Source organism: Neopelma chrysocephalum, unplaced genomic scaffold, assembly GCF_003984885.1.
Source record: "Neopelma chrysocephalum unplaced genomic scaffold, ASM398488v2 Primary Assembly neopelma1_382, whole genome shotgun sequence".
Taxonomy (NCBI): Eukaryota; Metazoa; Chordata; class Aves; order Passeriformes; family Pipridae; genus Neopelma; species Neopelma chrysocephalum.
In genome coordinates, this window is record NW_020898046.1 from 4,043,526 (window position 1) to 4,067,462 (window position 23,937).

General features: G+C 40.5%; 1 protein-coding gene across 7 annotated transcripts in view; it reads left to right on the forward strand.

Annotated features, from left to right (window-relative positions):
* The window catches only part of FAM13A (family with sequence similarity 13 member A), a 139,733-nt gene that overhangs the window by 40,594 nt on the left and 75,202 nt on the right, over positions 1 to 23,937 (forward strand). The window contains exon 1 of one of the 7 annotated variants that reach the window (XM_027706563.1): positions 19,279 to 19,332. The exons of the other annotated variants lie outside the window; for them this stretch is intronic. The gene's annotated coding sequence lies outside the window, so the exon portion shown is untranslated. Of the gene's footprint in view, positions 1 to 19,278; positions 19,333 to 23,937 lie in introns of those variants that run through there. 7 annotated transcript variants of the gene reach the window in all.

A 23,937-nucleotide genomic window follows, 5' to 3' on the forward strand; every position in this document is an offset into this window, starting at 1 on the left:
TAAAAGCAAGAAATACTGCTCTTTTAAAATGAAAACACAAATATGTGGGTCGTTAGATAAATTCACGAAAGCATCAAGCTTCTCTTGGACCAATCCATTGGAAAGGAAAAACAGCTCCGGTGGAGCAAGTTGCATCTTGTCTACTATGTTAGTCATAGCTATGGGGAATGCTACAGACTTCTAGAAGGATCAAGTGCATTTAAATCAGGTGCAGACTACAGCAGCTTAAAGAAAATATGTGTTAAGGAGGCCAAAAGATAATAAATGTTACAGATGGGAAAAAGAGACATGATTCTGTAGGGCTACTGGTAGTTGAACTACCATTCTTGCTGCATATGTGCACTGACGAGGCACAGGAACACCTTCATCTCGGTTATATTCCTTCTTTCAAAGGCTGCTCAGTCATTGGGAAAGACAAGTTGTGCTGGGTAAAAGGATTTCTTAGCTTGCTTTCTCAGTGGATCTTATTTCAGAAAGTAAGGGAGCTGGAATTCTCCGCAAATTGTGTTCCAGTACCTGCTTTGTTCTCAGGGCTGTTAAACCTGCTCTTGCTCATTGCTCAGGCATATGGTAGTATTATAATTAGAAATGATGGGGAGTGTTTCTTTGGAAACATCTACATTTAAAAAAAAAGTACAATTTTAACAAAATAGAAAATTTATCTTAGAAGAGTTTCTTTTTCAATGGAAAGTTGAACTGTCAGGTTCCTGATGCCTTACCTGGAAGGATTTCATTAGGTTTTCATTCCACCTAATAGAATGAGATCCATATGATCATCCAGGTTGGTGGCCAGCAGGTGGAAGTATTCTTCAGAAATGTATATATGTTTGTATATGTATTTGGAAATTCCTTATTATAAAAGAATTATGGGGTTTGATTTAGTATTTTTTTTAATTCCTGAATTAGTTGGAGTTTGTTGGGACTTACAGGTCTCATTTGCAGCCAGCCATTACTACAATCCTTAATACTTTTATCCAAGCTTCACTTTAATTTCCTAATCCACTGAAGGATGTGTCAGAGTCTCAGGCTGTTGATCAATAAGCTCTTCTAGTTAGAGAGAAATGGGTGAAGTGGATTGAATGTTCTGAATACGTGTTTGCTCTGTGTTCACATTTTCAGGATCATAAATAGCTGGTTTTTACTGGGCAGTGTTGTGTGTGAACAGTTAACTTTCTGACAGTATGTCTGCACTGCTGTGCATTTTCACATTGTAAGTGTCAGGGTATTATCATAAAACATAGTTTAAATTTTGCTTTGGAACAGAATTCCTAGTGCGTATCGATACAGTCCTGATAGATTTTTGTGGCACTAAACTGAGTGACAGCTCATGTAATGAAAGATTAGTCAGTCTTGAGTTGCAGTATTGAATGAGGACCTTTCATTTACAAAGGTCTTAAATTGCTGATTGAACTGCAGCTGCATATAGTCCTATGTTGTATAGCTAGCCAGTGGTGTATTGTTAGTACTGGAATTAAATGGGACCTTGGAATAAGAGTGATTAGGCTTCTCTAATGATCAAAGATAGGCAGTGAAGAAGATTTTTATTTAGTTCAAGTGACAAGAGAAATCTGGGCAGGCAAACTATTATGAGACTCACTCTTGAGAGATTTCTGGAGTTATCCCTTCCCCTGGTTTCAAGTGAAACGTAATTTTCAATAGCATGTGTTTTAGCTCAGTAATGTCTTCAGATAAAACATACAACCTATTACCTAGTCATGCAGGCTTACAAGATTTTTTTTTTTTTTATTGTTTTTCCACCTTTTCACTCTAATGCCTTCTTGACAGAGCACTTCTAAGAACCAGTCAGCTCAGAGCACATAAATGTTTGCACTGGAACACAAGCACTGGCATGATGAGGATGTAATCCTGTTCCTGGTTTGATTATATTTTTGGGACAGGAATGCAAAAGGCTTCTCTCATTCTTGCCATGCTGTGTCGTAGAATATATAGCCCTGTTCACCTGATGCAGAAGAGAAAGCAAGTACATTTAGAAAATTAATATTGTAACATTAGAATGGAATTAAAAATCGAACTTATAAAGTCAAGTAAAAATTATAAATGTACAATTTTATCATTGTCAGTATATTGTAGGCACATACTGATGACCTCTGAACAGACAGATTTCAATCGCTAAAGAGCTACAGAAATTGGTCTATTGCTGGTTTTTGCAAAAACTAATAGTTTCAAAACAACCCTTTAGATGCAACTAACTTCTTGCATTTCTATCCTGTTTGTTTCCAGTCTTCTAATGAAAGCTGCCACTTCAATTGGGAGGATTAGTTGGCAGACTAGTTCTTCATACTTTAAATGGCAGCAGAAGCTCACACACTGTGTTCTGCGAGCCTGCTGTTAGATTTCTAACAGGGAGGCAGTCCACTGCGTGTAGCTGAACCTGCTGGTGCTTGGTGGATGCAAAGTGTGTAGTGCCCAACCCGATCAGTCAAAACCCCTAAGTGCATTTTTTTTTATGTCAAGGAGAGTGCTCCAGCTGACTTGGGCTGCACTATCTGAAAGTGGACTGCTTGCTTGCTCCTCCCGATTGAACACTCAGAGCAGATCACTCAGCCCATGGTAGGACTTGAACTTCTCATTCCCGAGGAGATGTAGGAAAAGTAAGGTAGTCAAAGAGTTCTCCATGTTGGTTTGACTGTGCTTCCTTTGCAGTCAGTTGTAAAGCTTCACCTCCATGGAAAGCCACAATGTTTCAGCTTATTTCCTCAGATGAGTAAAGCAAGACTTCCGTCATAGATGTTTCTTTCCCTTCCTCAGCTGTTTTCACCTGAGCATGAGGACCTGATCCCCTGACAAGATCTGGGAGAAATTGCTGAGAACTCCCTGACTCCATGACTGAGTGGGCTCCCTCAAAATAAGTCCCCCTTCCCTGTCACCTCAGAGCTCTGGCCCCATGGTTACACACTCAGCAACACACAGGAGCAATCCCTCCTTTACGTCAGGAAAAAAGGCATCCGTTTCTAATCCATGTTACACTGCCCTGGCTAAGCCTGCAGGGTCTAGATAGTTTCCTTTATTCTTCTTTCATGTCTGGGACCATTTTAGCATCGTGTTAATGGTTGGCTTTCAGTACTGGATTAATTCTTTCCCATCAGCAAACAGCAGGAACTGATCTCCTTTGGAAATCCTTTCTGAAGATCTCAACAAACATTTCCGTTTTGTGCAATATCCCCTTATTTGGGCAGGTCACACGAGTTTGCTCATACCTGGGCTAGGGAGCACCAAAGGGTGGGAGTGGGTTCACATGGGAGATGTGGAGATGGGTGGGAAGTACATGAGGAGAAGGAGCACCTGTGGAAGTCTGTCTGCTGTTTTCTATTTAGTATTTCTTCAGCTAGAATTCGCTTTGCAGTTGTCCACCAGTGAGCAGATGGGCATGTTTATAGTAAGGGTATATAGTGATTCAGACAGAATGACATTTTAAGATGTGAGCTGACAGGAAATGAGCAATATGAGATTTGTAGGTGAAAGTTTATAAGCCTCCAAACCCTTCACCTATAGCAGATTCAGTCTGGAGTGAGGAGGATGGTTATGTTTATGCTGTGATTCAGAAAGGCAAGCAAAAAAAACCCTGAACAATTCTCGTGTAATTTTGAAAGAGCTTTCCAAAGAGCGCTGCTGTTTTTGACAACTCTGTATATGTATTATTAAAAGAGAATGTTTCTGCTCTTGAAATTCATTAAAGCATTCACAAGATTGTAAATCTGTCACTTGTGGTATTACTAAATGCAATCCTGAATATTTACACAAATATGTTAATGCTAAACTCTATAAAGTAATAAATTATTATGCCAATACTACTTTAGCTAGAATTTCACCAGTAATATTTTCATTTTAACACATTATGAGAATAAATTTGCCAAGATTTAGAACATATAAAGGAAACACAGACACATAACAAATGTCTTTCTCCTGCTGTCCATATTTCTAGTATACTATAAATTTTTTGAATACAGCTGGCAAATTTTGCAGTTGAGATGCTTAGGAGCTTTGTTTTTTTTCTCTCTCACAGTTTTTTCTTGAAACAAATGCTCATTGATATTATCATAGTCCCTCGATAATCCCACATAGCTAAAATGTAGAGATAATAAGATCCATATGTGTATGTGTGGCCTGGTCTGTACTTGCACGTGTTTTATTTGAAATGTTTTCATTCATTGTCTGTTATTGATTTGGATTTATTTGGGGTTTATTTGTTTTGTTGTGAGGTTTTGTTGGGTTTGTTGTTTGGGGTTTTTGTCGGGAGGGTGAGGTGATGCAACATTGTGATTTAGCACTTGGGAGCAGTCCATCTCAGCCAGTACAACATCCTATTTCAAAAGGGAACCACGAAAGTCAGCACGAAGAAACGAGGTACAGTAAAATAAACATGTCAGTCTCTGCTCTAGCCAACTGTTTCTGAGCATCCTTGCTATACCCATGGGGAAAAAAGGAGGTTAGCAAGAGGATGAGAATTTTTCTACTAAGGCAAATCTCTCAATTCCTGGTGTTTAGGTTCCCCAGTGTTTATTCTACTTCTCATTAATTAGTCATTCAGTTAATCAGGTTACACAAAATGATCAGCATTATTCCCTCTGTCTAGATCAGTAATCAGTGCTGTCTTTGTAACAAGGACACATTGCAGGCAGTTGGAACTGATCCAAAGTGAAGAAATGTAAGACATTTTTCAGCCTGTGGCATTTAATTCTAGCTGACCTCTGCCATTAGCTTCATCTGTAGTACTTTCAAGGTGGGAGCTTCAAAAGGAGTCAGAATTAATTCTTTTGCCCTTATTAAGAGCAGTGAAATGCTCATTGACTTCAGTATAAGTCCAATGCATTTTTGAAAAGCCCTCCTGTGAGTACTGTGAAGATCACAGTTTGTCCAGGAGAAGGTGGTTGGTACACCCTGGTGAGCCTGTAACATTTCTGGTGTCCCAAAACTTACTTATCATAAAGTGGGCTCAGGGCAGTCTAAGAGCAACAGGAGCATGTGATGCAAGGGGCACAAGGGGCCAGACACTCTTTATGTGTCTGAATATGTGTGCTCTTGAAAATCTGATATATCCAGTAGATCCCAGCAGCATTTGACCTTAATTGGAAGCAGTGAACATCTCAGTTTCACTGTTAAGAAAGGGATCTATTCTCTGTGTGCTGGGAATCTTACACTAATAACTAGAACAATATAGAGATACTCAGGACTCCCTAATTTACTGCAAATCAGATATACCTTTTAAAAGTAACATTGCTGAATTCCATGTGTGAAGAACTTTTTTGCTTGCGAATATTTTGATTTTTAGATCTGAAATGCAATTTAGCTTTTCCAAGGTTGAGTTTAAGCAACTGTAATGTGAGATGCAGGTCTGGAGAGCCTGGATTTCTCCCAAAGCTAGGTCTGCTTTTTCTGTTTTATGAATAACATTACAGTAAATAGATGAGTCAGACTCCAATTTTCAAAATTGCAAGGTAGAATAAAATGTTCCCCTGGAACTGCTCTGAGCTCTGTTGTTACTGAATACACGCACATACGCGCACACACACAGAGTTAGGTAAACCCAGCAAGAGAGCAGTTGTCTTGTTTCACTTTGTAAGTGTTTGATTTGGTTTTTTGATCTTAAGTTCTGCTGCAGGCCCCTTATTTGTACCTCAGCCATAAGAAGCTGAGGTGTGGTCATTATACCATTGCATGACACCTTAACCCTGCCATAGGATGATGGCAGCTGGTTTTAACTGGGGTTGAGTTAATTTTCTTCATAGTAGCTAGGATGGGGCTGGTTTGGATTTGTACTGCAAACAGTGTTGATAATTTGGGGATGGTTTTATTCCAAATTGTGGGGATGGGCATGGAAGGTGAATAGTTTCTCTCAGTGAGGTCTTTGTAACCTTTTACAAATTCTGGAATTGTGTTTGATCCCAGCATTGCCAGTTCAACTTCTGGGTGGCTGGAGGCAGATTTTTCTCTTCCTCCTAGAAAATACCATGATATTCCACAGATGGAGCTGGGAGCATTGAGATATATCACGGGATTATTACTATGTTTGTCATTTCCTTTTCTGTATTCTAGTCCTCTCTAAAAATAATGGACTTCCACGTTTCTCTCTTGCTTACGTATAACAATTCATGACCTTTGTGTGTGTTTTATGACCATAAGTGCAGTAGGTTGAGGTTGTACTGATGCAAAACAGAATAACCTTTAGCTATTTATTAAGAGATATGGTCTCAGGTAAAAGGTCATATATATAAATAGTCTTGGGAGAACAAAAGGAAATGAAAGGTGAACTGAATAGGGTATTAGTTTTGTGTTGAAAAGCAGTGATGTGGTTTTTTGCGAACTGTGAGATTTTGCTTTTTATCACTTTTATCTGAAACAGCTTTGCTGAATTCTGGTTATTAAAGTATTGTGTAAATGATGGCAAGGTAGAACAGCAGACAGGAAGAAGCTGACCTGGTATCTGTGTGGTAAAAACAACCAAGGCAAAAACCCCATATATAAATACTAGCTGTTTCAATCTTCATTACATGGTTTGTATGTCAGCTTTACTGACATTGTTCCCCCCTCACAAGGATGTTTTCATCACCTTCTGGTTATAAAATGGAAAGTGTACCTAATACATTGTGAATAGATTTTTTTTTTCCAATTTCTCTTCACATTAAATCATTTTCTGTATTTTTCCTGAAGGTACTTGTGCCACTGAATGATGACTCTGTGAACTGATACCTGAAAAAAAATTAGTTATTCCATCCAGTTAACATGCATGAAAACACCTGTGACCATATGAATTAGAAAATGCCTTTGAAGATCCCCATGCCATTGGCTACACAGTTTTGTCTTAGAAATAATAGGTTATTTGATACTTCGTGTGTCTTTCAGAGCTTTAATCAACCATGAGCTATTTTGCACGATCACAGAGGGGAGAGATTCCATATTGTCTTCATCTTGTGAGTAGGAGCAGCTCTGTTGTGGCTCTTTTGGTTCTTCATTGGCAACCTTGACAGCACTGCTTCGTATCACACCTGCGCTGCTGTGCTCTAGGGAACTTAGTACAGGAGACAGCGTATTTCCCCCTCCAACATCAAATGAAGGAAGAGCAAGGAACTCTTAAATTCACTATTTCTTTTGAACTGCTCCACACACAACCCTGTTGTGCACTTTTGTTGTAGCCTTGGGAAAATTTGCGGGTGTGACCCTGGTGACACCCACCTGAAGCAAAGGCTGCATTGTGCTGTTTCATGGAGTGCTGCTGAGGGAAATGGAATATTCCCTCCTCTGTGGTGTACAGCTGCTGACCCAGTAAAGAGTCAGCTGTTGCAGTCTGTCTCCATGCAATCAGCTAATGCATCATTTCTGCAGTTAGCCGCAGCATGGAATCCACTGAATAATCCTCTTAACGGTTGCTCATCATACATAAGAGTGGCTGTACTGGCTCAGACTTGGGATCCATCTAGCCCAGCGTCCTGCCTCCCACATTGCCCGTAAGCAGATGTCCAGGGAAGAGTGAGGAAAGGCAGCAAGGTGTTTCCTTCTTTTTTCCTACCAGTTCGTGACTATTCTTGGAGGTTTTCCTGCTCTTGAAATGGTTTGTGTATTCAGTGATGTACAGAGTAATTGTCTTGTGTCTCTCTTGCACGCGTGTAAGTTTTTTGCTTCCAACATGTCATCTGGAAAAGTGTGCCACAAATTGTTTCCTCTCATATGAAGAACTGACTCCTTTTGTTTGTTAAAAACATGGCTTTCACTGGTGTCATTTGAAGGTCACCTGAATTTTTTCCCCCTTTTTTTCCTTTTTTTTTTTTTTTTCATTTTTTTAGCTGAAGGGGATAGTGAACAGTCCATCTTCTCTCCACCACCCATGACCCCTACAAGCTACCATGGTGGGTGGTTGTTTTTTTTCCTAATGAAAAATTACTCTTGGTATTTGCAACCCTAATCACTGCACTGACAACAACTGTTTTTTCTGTCAAAGCCCCTGCATGAAGTCAGTGAGCAGTCACATGTAATAGCTTTCCTCTTTGGGGCACAAGGCCAAGTACTCTAATGCATTAAATTGGATGACATTTTGGTGAAGTCAGCGGGGCATGTTCTTTGTTGTAGAAGAGAATCTGACTCCTTGTTTCTGTAAAAAGTCTAATTTGTGCTTTAGTTAAAAAAAAGTTTCACATTGATTAAGTTCAAGTTTATTTTAATTAAGGTGGTCTTCTACATATTAATAGCTAAAAATAGATATGAGGCTTTCTTAGCAACATTTAAAACTTGAACTGAGAACCCTACAGGCCAGTTTCCTCTGATTATGCAGTTTGTGAGACCAGAAAGAGATTAATTACTGAATCAAGTAGGAAAGAGAGGATGAGCACAGCAGTAATAATGAGATTGTTCCAAAGATATCTTGGAATATCAAATTATCAACAAATAAGTTTATTGTTGTCATTAAAATACAGCACAATGTATAGCCATTGTTTTTAGTAACTATTTTTCCCTAATTCCTTATTTAAGCAATCATAATCAGATGCATTTAAAGGCTTGTGTTACAGTCTGGTAGCATGCTACAAATACAAAAGACTGTAAATTGACTGTGCAGTTCTGGCACTACAGTTGACTGAGGCTGAAACTTGACAATTTTTATGCCCATTCAACAATTTGTTGAAAAGGATAAAAGCAAGGGTAGTATTCTGTTCCATTTTGAATTTTGCATCCAAGACAGATAACAGCGTAGGATGCAAGTATGGTGTTTAAATCCCTCTTACTTAATAATGGCAATGGATAAAGGAACCAGTGTGGTTTATTCTATTTGAAGAAAAGGTATAATGAATAACTAAAGCTTAACTATTGTAGCAAGTATTTTCTCATTCCACTGAAATGTACAAAAACATTGCCGAGGTTCTCACGTAGAGTCAGTAGTGCTAACTATTCAGGATGTGGCAGGCAATGTCTTTTACTGCTAAGTTCTTTCTCAGTCTTTTCTGCTGATGTTAGTCATCTCCCTAAAATTAATTCAAGCACGTAATTGAAAATAAATATGTAATTGAATACTCTTACCCTTCCACAGATAATCCCGGTCAGTCAGTCTGTCTGAAGAGATGAACATAAAGAGAAATAAGTACAGGAAGGGTAACTGAGTAAGAGACATTGCTAGGTGTCATACCCTGCCTGTGATTTAGTCTCTCCTTTAAGGATGCCTTTGACCTATGGTGTTTCTTCATTCATGCAGGATGAAGTGAGGAGCTCTGAAGTAGTCAACCTTTATATTAGTGTCAGCGCTTCGTGATGTGAAAGGATTATGCTCTTGAAGAATAAATAGGTCAAAGAGTATTCTAGGGATGTTTTAATCTTTCCTAATCATTGAGGTCTCCATAATTAATTGGTTTAAAGCTTTTATTGAGGTGAAGTCTCATGCATTGTAAAATCTGCATTTTGTATGGTTTGTGAAGAATCTGCCAGAGAAAGAAAGATTCTTTACCAATGAAGATTTTTTACTTTCTGAAGGAAGATGACCTGTTTCTTGGGCCAGTATAGTTCACCCAAGCTAGATATAAGAACGCTGGGCTGGGATTTGAATGAAGTGAGTTCTTTTCTGTTTTGGGGGGAGATAACAAGTCAGCTGTGCTTTTTAATGGTTTCTGATAATTGTTAGCATTTGTAGCAGAGTCTTACCTAAGAATCTTATTTGAGGGTCAGGAAGTCCTACTATGTTTAACCTAGAGTTAAAAGATTGTCTCAGGCATGCCCAAGGAAGTTTACAGACTTCTTGAGCTGTTTGAGCAATACAAAAAGTTGCGTAGTTTTGGTATGATGGTAATACATCTTGTGGAAAATAACAGTCCATTATTTAGCATGGGCCAATGGAAGTTGTTGTTGTTATTATACTATAAGGTTAGGAAGATCTTCAAGTTTCTAAATTTGCCACATTTGCAGATGTAGGAGATGACTAGAAGCTTTGCTTTATGCTAATAGACTTCTGACTGGACTATTTGCCAATAAATACTGGTTGTCAAAGTTAGGAAATTAAATGTTCTCTGGCTTTCCCTGTGATCTTGTCAATTCTTGTGTGAAAATCATTAAAGAAACTTAGTTCAAAACCTGGGATTTGGCAGTGTCCTGTACAGATGCTTACTATTTACTTTGGCCCAAGTACTCTTGATAGTAGAAAATTTTCCTTAGGGGCTTGATGGTGGGCCTTGATGCCATCATGAGGAGGTATTCCAGTTTGGGCAGGTTTTGGGGAGTATGAGATGGAGAGGTGGTCACTGGCAGCTGTTGACAGTAAGCTGGGCTTAGGTAATTCTTCAGATACAAACAGTAACACTAATTGTTGAACACAAAACAAAGCTTGTTTTTTTGTATCCAGTATGCTGTACTAGAGGTTGTTGTTGGGTTTTTTTCACATGGGAATGAAAAGTATGCAATTGCTAATAAGCCTTACTCCTTAGAAGATTCTCTGGAGATCTGTAATGGTTAGAAGAGTGATGCTGAGGTAGTACTTCTGCATGGGATGCATGCTAGTTATTTTGTGGCTTCAGATTCATTTATCGCAGTTGTATAGTAGCTATGTCACTGGTTGTAAAGGAAATCAGGCCTTAAAGCACAACAGATTTCATCCCACAGTTTCACAGATTTCACAAGCAATGCTAAAAATCTCAAGGAATTCTCAAGCTTCAGTAATTCAGAGATGCACAGAAATGCATGTAGGTAATTGTGTAATAATACTATTTTTTATGCAAGCACAGAGGTTGGTGTAGCTACGTAATCTTCCTTAACAGAAACAGAGACAGACAAGTGCTACATTTTGTCATTTCTAGTACTCTGTGTGGAATACAAGTGCCTGACTTTCACTGGCATTTGAAAATCATGACTTAGTTTTATTGTTTGAATCCCAGTAGCAGACAGTGTTCTGAGAGTAACAGTGTCAGATTTCTGAAGATGTACAGTTATTTAATCTATGATAGTAGATTTAGAATTTAGTATAACTATAGTCAAAAATATCTTGACTTTTTTTTTTTTGATTTACAAGTTCACAGGATGTTTAGAAAAACAAAATATATTCCAAAATATGCTTAGTCACTGAAGTATGACATATTATTGAAAATGAGCACATATTCTTTCTACTTCTTGGATTTTAAAGGGTAACATCAAACCGATTGCCAGTCCTTCAAGAGCTAATATGCAAGAACAAAACATTGACAACAGTGGATTCTCAGCTTGAGCTGTGTTTGAGATTCTCATTTTGCTTTGTTTGTTGTAAGTTTTCCAAGTAGCCTAGGAACTCGGGCAGCCTGAGAATGTGACTGTTACGCCTGCTTGATATTGTCTAGTAGCTTTTGTCGTTCAACTTGCATCTTTTGTTTTAATGGTGGTGAGTTCTTCCCCTTGTCTTAATTAACATAAAGATATACTGTACAGTTAAAAGAAAAGAGCTAGTTTATAGGAAGAGTGGTATAATCTTATAGTAATGTTTGCCTTGTAAAAACCAGCATGAATTGAAAGATAATAGGGAATGAACAGGAGATTTGCAAATGTTGGAATAAACTGTGAATAAAATCTTTTCATAGAGAACCAGAAAAATACACTTGTGTGCACTCTGCCCAGTGTAAATAAGATCTCTTACCAGAGCCTGTATTGAGCAGACTTCTGGAGGTTAATGTTTAATAGGTTCTTAGCTAGTGCTGCTTGCCATGTTCTCAGTATGTGGATCTCTGCTCCCTTGGAAGCATTATTTTGTGCAAACTAAATTAATTTCTGTACTGAAACACATCAACCTACATGTGCTGTTGCACAATCCATGACGGAACAGTAAATAGTTGTTATCTGAGGGTTTTCTGCTTTTAGTTCACACACTTTTGTTCTCATTTTTCATCTCTATTCAACGTACTAGAAGCAATTATTGTACTGCCTGATTCCTGCAATCCGTGACTGTTGCATGCTTATCTTAATAGCATTCAGTCAGTGGCAAGCCTGGCCCTACGTTAATTGCAGGAATGTTGATTTCTAACTTTTGCTAGCAAGTGACAGAAGAATCTGATCTAACACACCTACGTGACTCATTAGAGTCATTTGTCTGCAGTGACTTGTACTTATAATTGCAGGTGTAGTTATAATGAAGATACAGGTCCACAAAAATGGGAGATAGAAAACACCTATGAGATCACCTGGAAGATTCTGTTAAGAGTACAGGATGTATTTTAACTTCTTTTCTAGTTCTGAGGTGAATTATCCAAGAAGAGGATCATTCCTGTTCTTTTTTTGCTGGACTGTTGCGTGATCTAGTGGAATTTCTAGTGGAGTCTCAGCTTATCTGTATTACCCAGTGTTGATTCAGAGGGCCATAAAAATGTGCTAGTTGAGCTTGGGCACATTTAGTGCCACACTTTATTGGTATGCCTGAGAGTACTACTTCACCTCTGTTCAAAATTCCTAAGGCCTGAACCTGCTTTTTTTACAGTTTGTAAACAGCATTCTTTATTGCTGAGAAGAAAAAGGGATTGAAGGGTGGGTAGCTGGAGTCAGCCTTTACAGTCATCTTTTCAGTTGTTCAGGTTCCCTTAGTAATGACTTGGCCATATGGTATTGCAGGGCAGGAGAAATTTTCCTTGAAGGATTTGTCTGCACTTTATAGGATATAGTACAGTTCGGGCCAGTGCCAGCAGTGTCTTTTAGGCAGCAAATTCTTTCATTACTGTGTAATTCACTGTCATGCTGTGAACAGGAGAAGTACCATACATGGAGAAAGACAGATTTCTCAGCAGCTTGTTTGAACTTTCCAACCTACTTACATGGACTTCAGTGGAGCAGCTCTGAATTTTGGCACATCTGCACATTTTTCTAAGGAAGAAATCCTTTGGCAAACACTTGTTTACACTTCAAACAATTAGCCAACGGGAGGGATGGAAGAATGTGATGGGCGCTATACTGGCTTACTTCTGTTCTCTTGCTTTTGATGGTCTCATTAACATTTGCCCTTAAACAGCATAGCACATAGTTACAGAGCATTTGCTTTAAGGTTCCTTCACTGGAGGTGACATTTATTTTAAGAATATATTGAAATATCAAGTGATGCCCATTGTAACTACAGTAACCTACCATAATTTTTATTGCTCTCACTATTGTTCTGACTGGGCAGGTGAATATGGACATGAGCAGAAAGTCTATAAGAAACTGAAAACAGGAATCATCACCATAGTCAGCCTTTTAAGTTCATTTCTACCTCTGTCCTCTGATTGTGATCATCTAGTCATATTTGCGCTTCTTACTCTTGATACAGAGAGTCCAAAGAAACCAAGCGAAGGAAAGGCAAAAGTTACTCCCAGGGGAGCAGTGTCCCAGCAGTGTGAGGGGTTGGTGCAATGTATCTGCTTATGAAACCAACCTTGGGACTCATTGCCAAAGCTTTACGTGGTAATTTGAGGTAGTACGATGCCTGATATCAGCACCTCTGTGCTTGATACTGCTTAAAAATACTGAAGCTGAAGGAGAGCCATCAGTATGGAGCAAAGGCCATAGGAAAGACTCTTGTCAATTGCTGTGGCCAAGTTTCCAGTCTCTGCTGTTTCCAGTCTCCATATGTGAAACAGAAATGCAAGGGGAAAAAAGGTAAGTACCATTTACAGTCCACTAACTGGTTTTACTTATAACGCTGTTTTGTCCTTGCTTTATACTGGATGGTAATGTTGATACATGCATAAGATTAATTCCACAGCATAAGAGAATATACAGCCATTCTGCTGTGTTAAGTGCATTGCCTCAGAGTACAGACACAGGAGATGAAGAGTGGGAGTTTGAGATCCTTGGAGTTCAAAAATGAATTTGTGAGTGACTTTGCAAGAGTATGTGGAAGCAGGCTTATACATGGGGCAGATTTAGGTTACCAGCAGTTCATATGATGACGTGATTACATAAATTTAAAAGAGGAAATTGAAAAAAACAAAAACAAAACCCAAAGGTTAGAGTCTTTCTCAGTGCAGTGACACAAACAGTACATGCCAAACCATAAGCTGATGGAAATCTCTAGGAAGGAGTGCAAGAGAGGATTATTTCATATTGCCCTGAAAAACATATGCATAAGGAATTTGGTATTACCTCAAGAAGGAGGAGGTATTTTTGTTATTATGTAATTTTCCCTGTATATTACTTTGAAACTATGCATTGTATCTTTCCAATGTGAAAGCAAACACGCTTGTTTTGGTTTTGAGTTTTTTATTTAGCCTATCAAGGAGTCCTCAACGTGCTTTTTGCTAGGATTCCTCATTGATGGCTGTAGATGCCAAATCAGACTTAAACATTTAATTCCAATTTACAGGGAACTGGCTGTGCCCTCAGCTGGGGGATGCTGTTCTCTGCTGCACCTGCAGACCCCCAGTTTGCAAAGTCTGCATCAATCCCACTCTTTCCTCTCTTCTTGGATGAAGCTCTCTTCACCCCAATTCAGAACACTGTCTGCACTAGGCATCCTTTGGCAAACAGATGCCACCCAGCAGTCGGCGATCGCTGGGAGCTGGTTGTATCTTCTGGCTTGACGCCCATACATCTTGTCACTTTTGGCCTACATCCCATGCACGCTGCACGCCTGCAGCGTTTTGGCAAAGCTGCCTGTCAAGCTGCAGAGGGCAGAAGGCTGAAGGGATTCCCTTAGGCGAATGTATCTGGTTTCCTGCAGAAAAAGGGCCTTAGGGTGTTGCTGGTTCACTCTAACAGCCTCCTGTTGTGCGTGTACCATAGAGAGTCCCAGGTTTGAAGATAATCTTAGTATTGGATTGTTTTCTTGAATTTGAATGTATTTAGGACAGTATAGCTTTGGGCTCAGATTACATCTTTCTGGAGCATACAATTTTTATGTTTAGCCTTCAGGGAAAATTTGGAATTTCTTCACGGAATGTGCTTTGACTGGCTTATAACAGACATGATTTTAACATTGGAAAAGCTTACTGAAACAAATTTATGGGATTCACAGCCAGTGACAAGGAAGGTATCTCTGGAAATGCAGTATCTGCATAGCTGTGTTGTATTTCATAGGCTTTCTGAGAGCATTTGCTGGCTTCTTATCTCTGGAATCATGCAACATTTGCAAAGCTTTTAGGTGTGTGTTTACTTTCAAGCATTTAAGCAGTTCTGCTGTTTGCAGTGGCTTCTGTCAAATATGGAGGCTGTGGTGATGTTTCTTGAACTTTGTCAGGCTTGGTGCTGTGACCACTTCCCTGGGGAGCCTGTTCCAGTGCCCAGCCACCCTCTGGGTGAAGAACCTTTTCCCAATATCCAGCCTAAAGCTCCCCTGGCACAGTTTCATGCCATTCCCTCTGGTCCTGTCACTGGTCACCACACAAAGATCAGTGCCTGCCCCTTCTGCTTCCCTCATGAAGAAGTTGTAGACTGTCTTGAGGTCTCCCCTCAGTCTCCTCTTCTCCAGGCTGAACAGACCAAGTGCCCTCAGCTGCTCCTCATACAGCTTCCCCTCAAGGCCCTTCACCATCTTCATTGCCCTCCTTTAGATGCTCTCTAACAGCTTAATATCTTTCTTATATTGCAGTGCCCAAAACTGCACACAATATTCAAGGTGAGGCTGCCCCAGTGCAGAGCAGAGCAGGAGAATCGCCTCCCTCGATCAACTGGCAATACTTTCCCTGATGCCCCCCAGGACAGGCTTGGCCCTCCTGCCAGGGCACTGCTGACTCATATTCAACTTGGCATCCACCAGGACCCCCGGGTCCCTTTCGATGGCACTGCTTTCCAGCATTTCATTCCCCAGTCTGTACAAACACCTGGGGTTGCCCCATCCCAGGTGCAGAATCCAGCACTTCCCCTTGTTGAACTTCATATGGTTGGTGATTGCTCAGCCCTCTAATTTGTCAAGGTCTCTCTGCAGGGCCTCTCTGCCCTCGAAGGAGTCAGCAGCTCCTCACAATTCAGTGTCTTTGGCACTCTTAGGATTCCTTCCAGTCCTGCATCCCGGTCATTTATGAAGACGTTGAAGAGCACAGAGCCCAAAGTGGAGGAACCCTGTGGAGCCCCACTGGAGACAGGTCGCCAGTCTGATGTCACCCCATTCACTAATACCCTCTGTGCTCGACCCGTGAGCCAATTCCTCACCCACCACATGATGGGTGTCCAGTTGTGTTCTGGACGGTTTGTCCAGAAGGATCCTGTGACAGACAGTATCAAAAGCTTTACTAAAATTCAAAAGGATTGCATCAACTGTCTTCCCTTGATCAACTAGGTGGGCTACCTTTGTCATAAAAGGAAATTAAGTTTGACAAGCAGGACTAGGATGTGGTTTAAAGGAAGATAATACTCAACTCTTTGAATCTGAAGAGTCTTGTCCTCTTTAAGGCACCTAAATTTGAATAAAACATCAGAACTTTATTGAACTTTAAAGGTTCATACACTTTAGGATTGCATCAAATTTATAACTTTGATATCTGAGTAGGGCAGAGTACAGAGGAGGTGTTTTAGTGATCCAGTGCCTAAAAATACAAGTAGAGTAAGAGAAATCCAAATTTGGCAGTGGCAGCTGCACATATTGTAAGGATGACCGCGTTATCGTGACTTTATGATTTTAGTGTGGCAGTTAATCAAGGAAGGATTTCAGGCTTCGTTCTGAGTATGGAAGAGAGCTGGTAACTGAATTATTTTGCAAGTATGTGTTGACTCTCTGGTAAACCTGGTAAGGATTACAGAGCTATTGATCTTTGTCTCCCAGTGTCAGTAATTTAAGATGATGAGGCATCTTTAATTTGAGGAGAACTTCACAACTGTAATATGTCTCTGTGGTTTTAAAATCAATATTGTAGGTGGTAGGTGAAGTGATGAATCAAGGAATGGAAACTATGTTTTGGCAAGTATTTAAGCACAAGCGCATTTTAGTAAGACAACAGCCTTGCTAAAGACAACTGTTCTCTTGCTTTAAGCTTAGTCCAGGCTTAAGGTCTTAGAATCATAGAATGTTTGGGATTAGAAGGGACCTGTAAGGGCCATCTAGTCCAACCTCCCTGCAATGAGTAGGGACACCTTCAACTACGTAAGGTTAATCAGAGCCCTGTTCAACCTGATCCTGAATGTTTCCAGGGATGGGGCATCCACCACATCTCTGGGCAGCCCGTTCCAGTGTTTTACCACCATGATTTTAAAAAATTTCTTACATATATCTACTCTGAATCTACCTACTTTATCATAATATGCCCTTGTAAAAAATCCCTCTCTGGCTTTCTTATAAGCCCCCTTTTAGGTACTGGAAAGCTGGCATAAGGTCTCCCTGGAATTGTCTCTTCTCCAGGCTGAACAACCTCCACTCTCTCAGCCTTTCCTCATAATAGAGATGTTACATCCCTCTGATCATTTTTGTGGCCCTTCTCTGGACTAGCTTGAACAGATCCATGTCTTTCTTGTGCTAAGGACTCCAGAGGTGGATGCAGCACTCCGGGTGGGATCCCACCAGAGCAGAGAGGCAGAACCACCTCTCTTGACCTACTGGTCATGTTTCTTTTGATGCAGCCCAGGACACGGTTGGCTTTCTGGGTTGCAAGTGCACATCAATGAGTCTCGTCCAGCCTCTCATCCACCAGCACCCCCAAGTCCTTCTCAGCAGGGCTGTTACCAATCTGTTCATCCCTCAACCTGTATTGGTACCAGGGGTTGCCCTGATCCGGATGCAGCACCTTGCACTTGGCCTCGTTAAACCTCATGGGATTCCCATGGACCCCCTTCTTGACCTTGTCCAGATCTCTCTGGATGGCATCCCGTTCTTTAGGTGTGTCCACGGGACACATGGGAATGATATAAGAAATGTGAGATGAATGTACCTGAAAAATCTTCCTGTAGAGCTACCCCTGCCTTTCGGCCTGAAAGATATCTGGTACTCACAGCTGCAGGAGATTCATCCCATCCAGATTCATCCCAGAAGTTGAAGAAGAATGGTGGCAAAGCTGGTGTTACGTGAGAACTGGCTGCACTACAAAGTTTTGGAGAACAAGACAAGTACAGCATAAATATGTGTTCTATTCACTGAATAACTTGAAGGACATTGCTGTCTCAGCAGGAATTTCCACCTGATTCTCTGGGACAATTCAGGATGACCTAAACCCTCTGGGAAAAGCCAGCGTCTCCAAACAAGGCCTGGTGTAATTCACTGTCATTGTTGTTACCATTAACTAACTTTGGTAGAGAGCTTACAGCACTGTGTGTGGTTAGAAATCTCATTGAAATATGTAGTGGTTTTAAATGGAGTGAATGGATTATATTTGTTTCAAGAGGTATCAGTGACCAAATACCAATCCTGGTTAACTTTGACAGATGTCTCATTCCCTGGTTATTTTACTGAACAGAACTGATTGAATGAGGTTGGTTAGCTGTCAGGCAAGAGCTGGCTAATGGTCTCCCTTTCTTCATGAAGTCATTCATGAAGCAGAGGTAATGCTGATCAGTGGATACATTGACATGTAAGCTTTGTGCTGATAGTTAGCCAAAATGAGACTAGAGTGAGAAAGAAAGCAGCATTCCAGATTTCCCTGCATCGCTCAGCCATGCTTAGATTTTTGAAAAGAAATGTGCCTTTTGCTATTCTGTGGAATATTTATATTGATATAGAGAACTTGTAAGTTGAAAGAACCCTAGGGTGACAAGAAGCCCTTCAAAAAGTGATTTGGAGCTCTTTGTTTTGGTGGACAACCCTCAGAATTCCATTTGTGTATCAAGCAAGTTTTTGAGTGAGATTTCTCTCTCCTCTAGAAGAGAAGTACGCTCATGCAGCATTAAAGCATATACAGCACATTCTTCTTTTTAACTACCTCATGGGTTTTTTTATGACAACCTTATAGAAATATCTTTATTATCCTTTCAATTGTAACATTTAAATATAAACTCAGGTAGTTTCTTCCAAAAGTTGTGCATTTACACTTCATAATTACTTACTCAAATGGATATGAATTGTCTAGTTATTTACATGTTCATGCTTAGCTTGGGATATTGGAAGTTTTTCTTTTTCCTCCTTGAGAACATGAACGATGTACTCAGATTTCTGAGGATGACCTGTGCCAAGGATCTGTGTCTTTACACCATGTTGATTCATATGCACAGGGCTCTCCAGACTCATCTTGGTGTGGAGCAGTCTCTGTTCTTCAAAAACAGAGAAAGATTAGTCACCACACCACGTCAGATCTTTAGAATACATGGCGTATTTATCTTTGATCTTTGAACCCAGGAACTCCTTATACCTCACAGGAAGATGAAACATCTCTGTGATGCACCCAGTCACTTATGAAGAATCTTGGTGGTGGTATTGTGTGGGATGATGCCACCTTGACTGGTCAACTTTTGCCTCTAGGGGAAAGGTTTTCTTGCACTTTCTTCAACACTCATCATGACGTATGTTTATAGTGGTCATAAAACTGACTAGTCTCTATTAAGACTGCAAACACAGTTTCTTGCATCTGAACTTTGAAACAACAAAACTTGAAAGCCAAATGCAGGATATAATGTCTAATATTTCCTTATGGTTTTTCTGCTCTTTGTGTTTTGATTATCGTTTATTGTGCCGGTCCCTTTGCTTATCAGTAGCACCTGATACTATTTTACTTGTATTTAGCTGGAATGAAAGTGTATTTGAAATTGCAGAGTAGGACATTTCAGCAGAGCCCATGCTTTCAGTGGCCACAGCCTGTAGTTATAATGTAACAGCCCACAATATACTTGGTCCAGGCTGTCTGATCTCTGTCAAATATAGTTTGGGATTAAGCTGCAACAAAAAATTTTAAGGAAACAAAAATAAAATTATTTTTTCTTCAACAAAAACATCCCTATTCTCTAGGGTTGTCCTTGGATTTATTGGTGTCATCTTCCAAAGTGAAGCTTTTCATGTATTTACAAAGATGTATAGATTACTGTTCAGGAGACCATAGGGGTTAGATTGTGCCTGGGACAAAGTGCTGCTGTGACAGATGCCACACCACATAAGGCATCTCAGTATGCAGCAATTCATACATTCAGTTCATTTGCTGGATAGATAAGATTGTCAAAGGGGAAATTAGAAAATCTCTAGAGTGGTTGAAGGGACCTCTGATGGTGATCTTGTTCAAACCTCCTGCTCAAACTCGTCTAGAGCAAGTTACACAGGGCTGTGTCCAGATGGATTTTGGATATTTCCTCAGATGGAGACTCCTCCAAAACCTACCTGGGCAGTCTGTGCCAGTGCTTTGTCACCCTCATAGTGAAAAAGTTTCCTGATGTTCAGAGGGAACCTCCTGTGTTCCAGTTTGTGCCCATTGCCTCCTGTTGTGTCACTGGGCACCACTGAAAAGACTCTTGGCTCCATTGTATTTACACACTCTCTTCTCTCTTCTATCATCTAGCAGCTAAATGTGCTTGTCTTCCCAGAATCATCTTAAAAATGCTTAACCTATAGCATTTTTGTCCTCGCTTTGTAAGGTAATGTTCTCAAGCTTAATTGCATGAAACTTATGCGTGTGCATGAACAAAGAAGTCTGCCAAAAAATGTTCTGTTGAGAGCTCCACCACTCAAAAAAGCACTTAAGCTGCCTCTCACAGTAGTTCTTTAATCTGCTTTGTGAGGAATTCAACTTACAGAAGTTTTTGCCTACCCACAAACATATCTTCATCTCAGTGGCACCGCAGTGAAGTGCTGCTGTTACGGTAGTTGTGAAGATGGCTTTTTCACAGGGTCAGTAAAAACTGGAAGGAGATAGCAAACGTTGTTACTCCCTATTGTTGATAAGGATTGAAGACACAATACTTAAACGAAAATGTTTATTTAACTTTTAAGGCATATGAGTTCAAGGAATATTTTTTTCTACATAAAATCACGGAAGATCTTGAGTTGGAAGGGACTCATAAGGTTCATTGTGTCCAACTCCCTGCTCCTCAGTGTATTTTGGTACTGGTGCAACTGAAAGCAGTTTTATACAGAAATTAAGTCTATGTAAATTCAATTCAGGTATAAGTTGCTATTCCTTGCAGACTATATGGCTAAAGAAATAACTACAGTGCTATGATGTTGTTTTCCAAAGCTATCAAAATACTAGCTTATAGACCATCAGGAACAGTGGACGGACAACATCGGTTCCTTCCACTTCTTGAGGATTTTGAAGTGCCCTAAAAAATGCAGTGGTAATCCTAAATGTGAATGTGATCTTTGAAACAGAATTTTCTTGCAGAACTTGTATGTGATTAGCATGCCTTTTATTGTAAGTGCCTGCATGCAAGTGCTCTTTTACTGCCAGAAAATGAGAATTGAAGACTGAACGAATTTTTTTTTCTTTTTAGAGCACCAGAATAATAAATAGATTTTTTTTATAGAATTCTCTAGTACAAGGAGCTTCTGTAAATCAGTGTAAAGTTCATGAACAATTTGCACAGAAGGATTCTGATAATGCTGTTCAGCAGATGTTGCCTGTTTGCTAGCACTTCTTGTTTGGTAAGGCAGATTCTGCAGTACCTGGTAGCAAAATTATTAGCTTTGTTAATTGTGTTCTTGAAATCAGGATGCACATGGTAGGGTAGGGGTGGAAAGGCTGGTGTCCTCCTGTTTTCCAGGCTTCAGTGACTGTTGCTATATGTAGTACATCGTAGAAGTTGTCTGCTTTGCTTACACCCACATGTGCTCTGTAAAGTAATAATGGAACAATGTGTAGGATCTGTTCTAGTTTAGAGGTTTATGCTTATTTACAGTCACCATTTTTGTTACTCTGGTGAAGAGCTTTTGTGATGTGCATGACATCAGCTCTAGAGGCTCATGGTGAAGTAGCACCAAAAGGCTATGTTAAGAGGTGATCTGCTAGAGGATAGGAAGGCTCTGCAGAGTGATCTGGACAGGCTGGATGGATGGGCCAAGACCAGTTGTATGATGTTCAACAAGGCAAAGTGCCGGGTCCTGCATGTGGATCACAACAGCCCCAGGCAGTGCTACAGGCTGGCAAAGAGTGGCTGGAAAGCTGTCCAGCAGAAAAGGACTTGGGGTGCTGATCAATAGCCACTGAACATGAGCCAGCAGGTGGCCAAGAAGGCCAGTGGCATCCTGGCTTGTATCAGAAATAGTGTGGCCAGCAGGACCAGGGCAGTGACTGTCCCCTTGTACTTCGTACTGGTGAGGCAACACCTCGAGTGCTGTGTCCAGTTCTTGGCCCCTCACTATAAAAAAGACATTGAGGTGCTGGAGCAAGTCCAGTGAAGGGCAACGGAGCTGGTGAAGGGTCTGGAGTTCAAGTCTTATGAGGAACAGCTCAGGGAGCTGGAGATATTTAGACTGGAGAAAAGGAGGCTGAGGTGAGATCTTTACAACTACTTGGATGGAGGTTATAGTGAGGTGGGGTTTGGTCTCTTCTCTCCAGTAACAAGCAATAGGATAAGAGGAAGTGACCTTGAGTTGTGCCACTGGAGGTTTTAATTGGATATTAGGAAAAATTTCTTCACTGAAAGGGTTATCAAGCATTGGAACAGGCTACCCTGGGAAGTGATTAAATCACCATCCCTGGAGGTATTTAAAAGATGTGTAGATGTGGCATTTAGGGAAATGTTTTAGTGGTGGACTTGGCAGTGTTAAAGTAATGATTGGGACTGATGATCTTAGAGGTCTTTCCCAACCTAAACAATTCTATGATTCTATGTCCCTGTGCAAGCATAGCAGACAACAGTCACCTCTAGCTGCAGCAAAGCTAAAATGGCTGACTGCAAGTTTCAGTGGCAAAAAAAGGGCTTAACAGCCCCTTCCATCAGAATTCAATGAGTTAGTGCCTCCAGATCCCGGGCCCTGATGCCTCCTGTTGCGATTCTTTCCTGTAATGCTCCCTGTCTCCCCTCCTCCCTGTAGACATGGTCTTCCCCTTTTAAATCACGTCACCGCTGCCATTCTGTAGCAGCTGAGAGGCACGGCCTGGTGTCCATGTGCTGTGTGGCCAGTTCCCATGGTGCCAACAGCCAGAGACTGCTGCAGGTGTTGGGCTAACAGAGAGAGTATTGCTGTATGGCTGGAAGCCAGCAGTGGTACAAAGGTAAGATCCTGACTTCGGGCAAAATGCCCATTGACGTCAGTGAAGGCAGGATCTCTCCAAGAGCATGCGGTCCAGAGGCTGAAGCTGGGAAGCTCTCTCAACATATCTCTCTGGTTTCCCTTTGCTGCTGATACACATTTTATTTTTCATTTATTCTCTTCAGAGCTCAGTAAGAAGCAGCTTTCTGTCCCATGAAACTTTTCAACACACACAAAGCATTTGAAAACAACTGTGAGTGGAACAAAGCACTAGGAACAGAAGTATAATGAAAAATTTTACAAAAAATCTTAGGGTAAGCCAGGTACAAAAAGGGTTTAGGAGTTCAGGAATTCCAATTTACTGTCCAACATATTTGTAATAACTACAGCAGACAGCAGAACTGGTAAACAAATGGATAATTAAAGTCATTAGGAGCCATCAGCATTATTTCTGGCAAATTCTCACAATTCAAAAACAAGGGAAAGATTGTCTGTCGCCATATCTAAAATAGAAGGGTTTTTTTTTTAATTTTAGTCAATTCAATGTGTAACAATGTTGTGAAACTCCCAGCCATAGGATCTTGCAAAGGCTAAAAACAGAAGTGAACACAAGAGAAAACTGAATTTAATCACAAAGGTTAGGTTCGATGTTTGCTGATAAAACACAGTGAACCAGGTGCAATGGCCAAGTCAAGAAAAGGCCCTGTACCACAGAATTCCAAATCTGGGGCAGTGCATGAAGGACAGACCCCCGAACTTACTCCTCTTCTCCCCTAGGCATTTTTTATCTGCCACTGATCCTGGACAGCTGTCTGATGAAACACTGTCTCTTATACTCTGTATGCTTCCCTGATGGGTCAGAGCAAGAGCCCTGGCCTTACTGTAGATGGATTCGATGGTGCTTGGAAACTTTGCATGTATTTAGAGATCCCAGCTTCCAACTCTGTGTTCTGTCTGCCTCAGCAAAGAGCACCAATCCAGAATGTTTT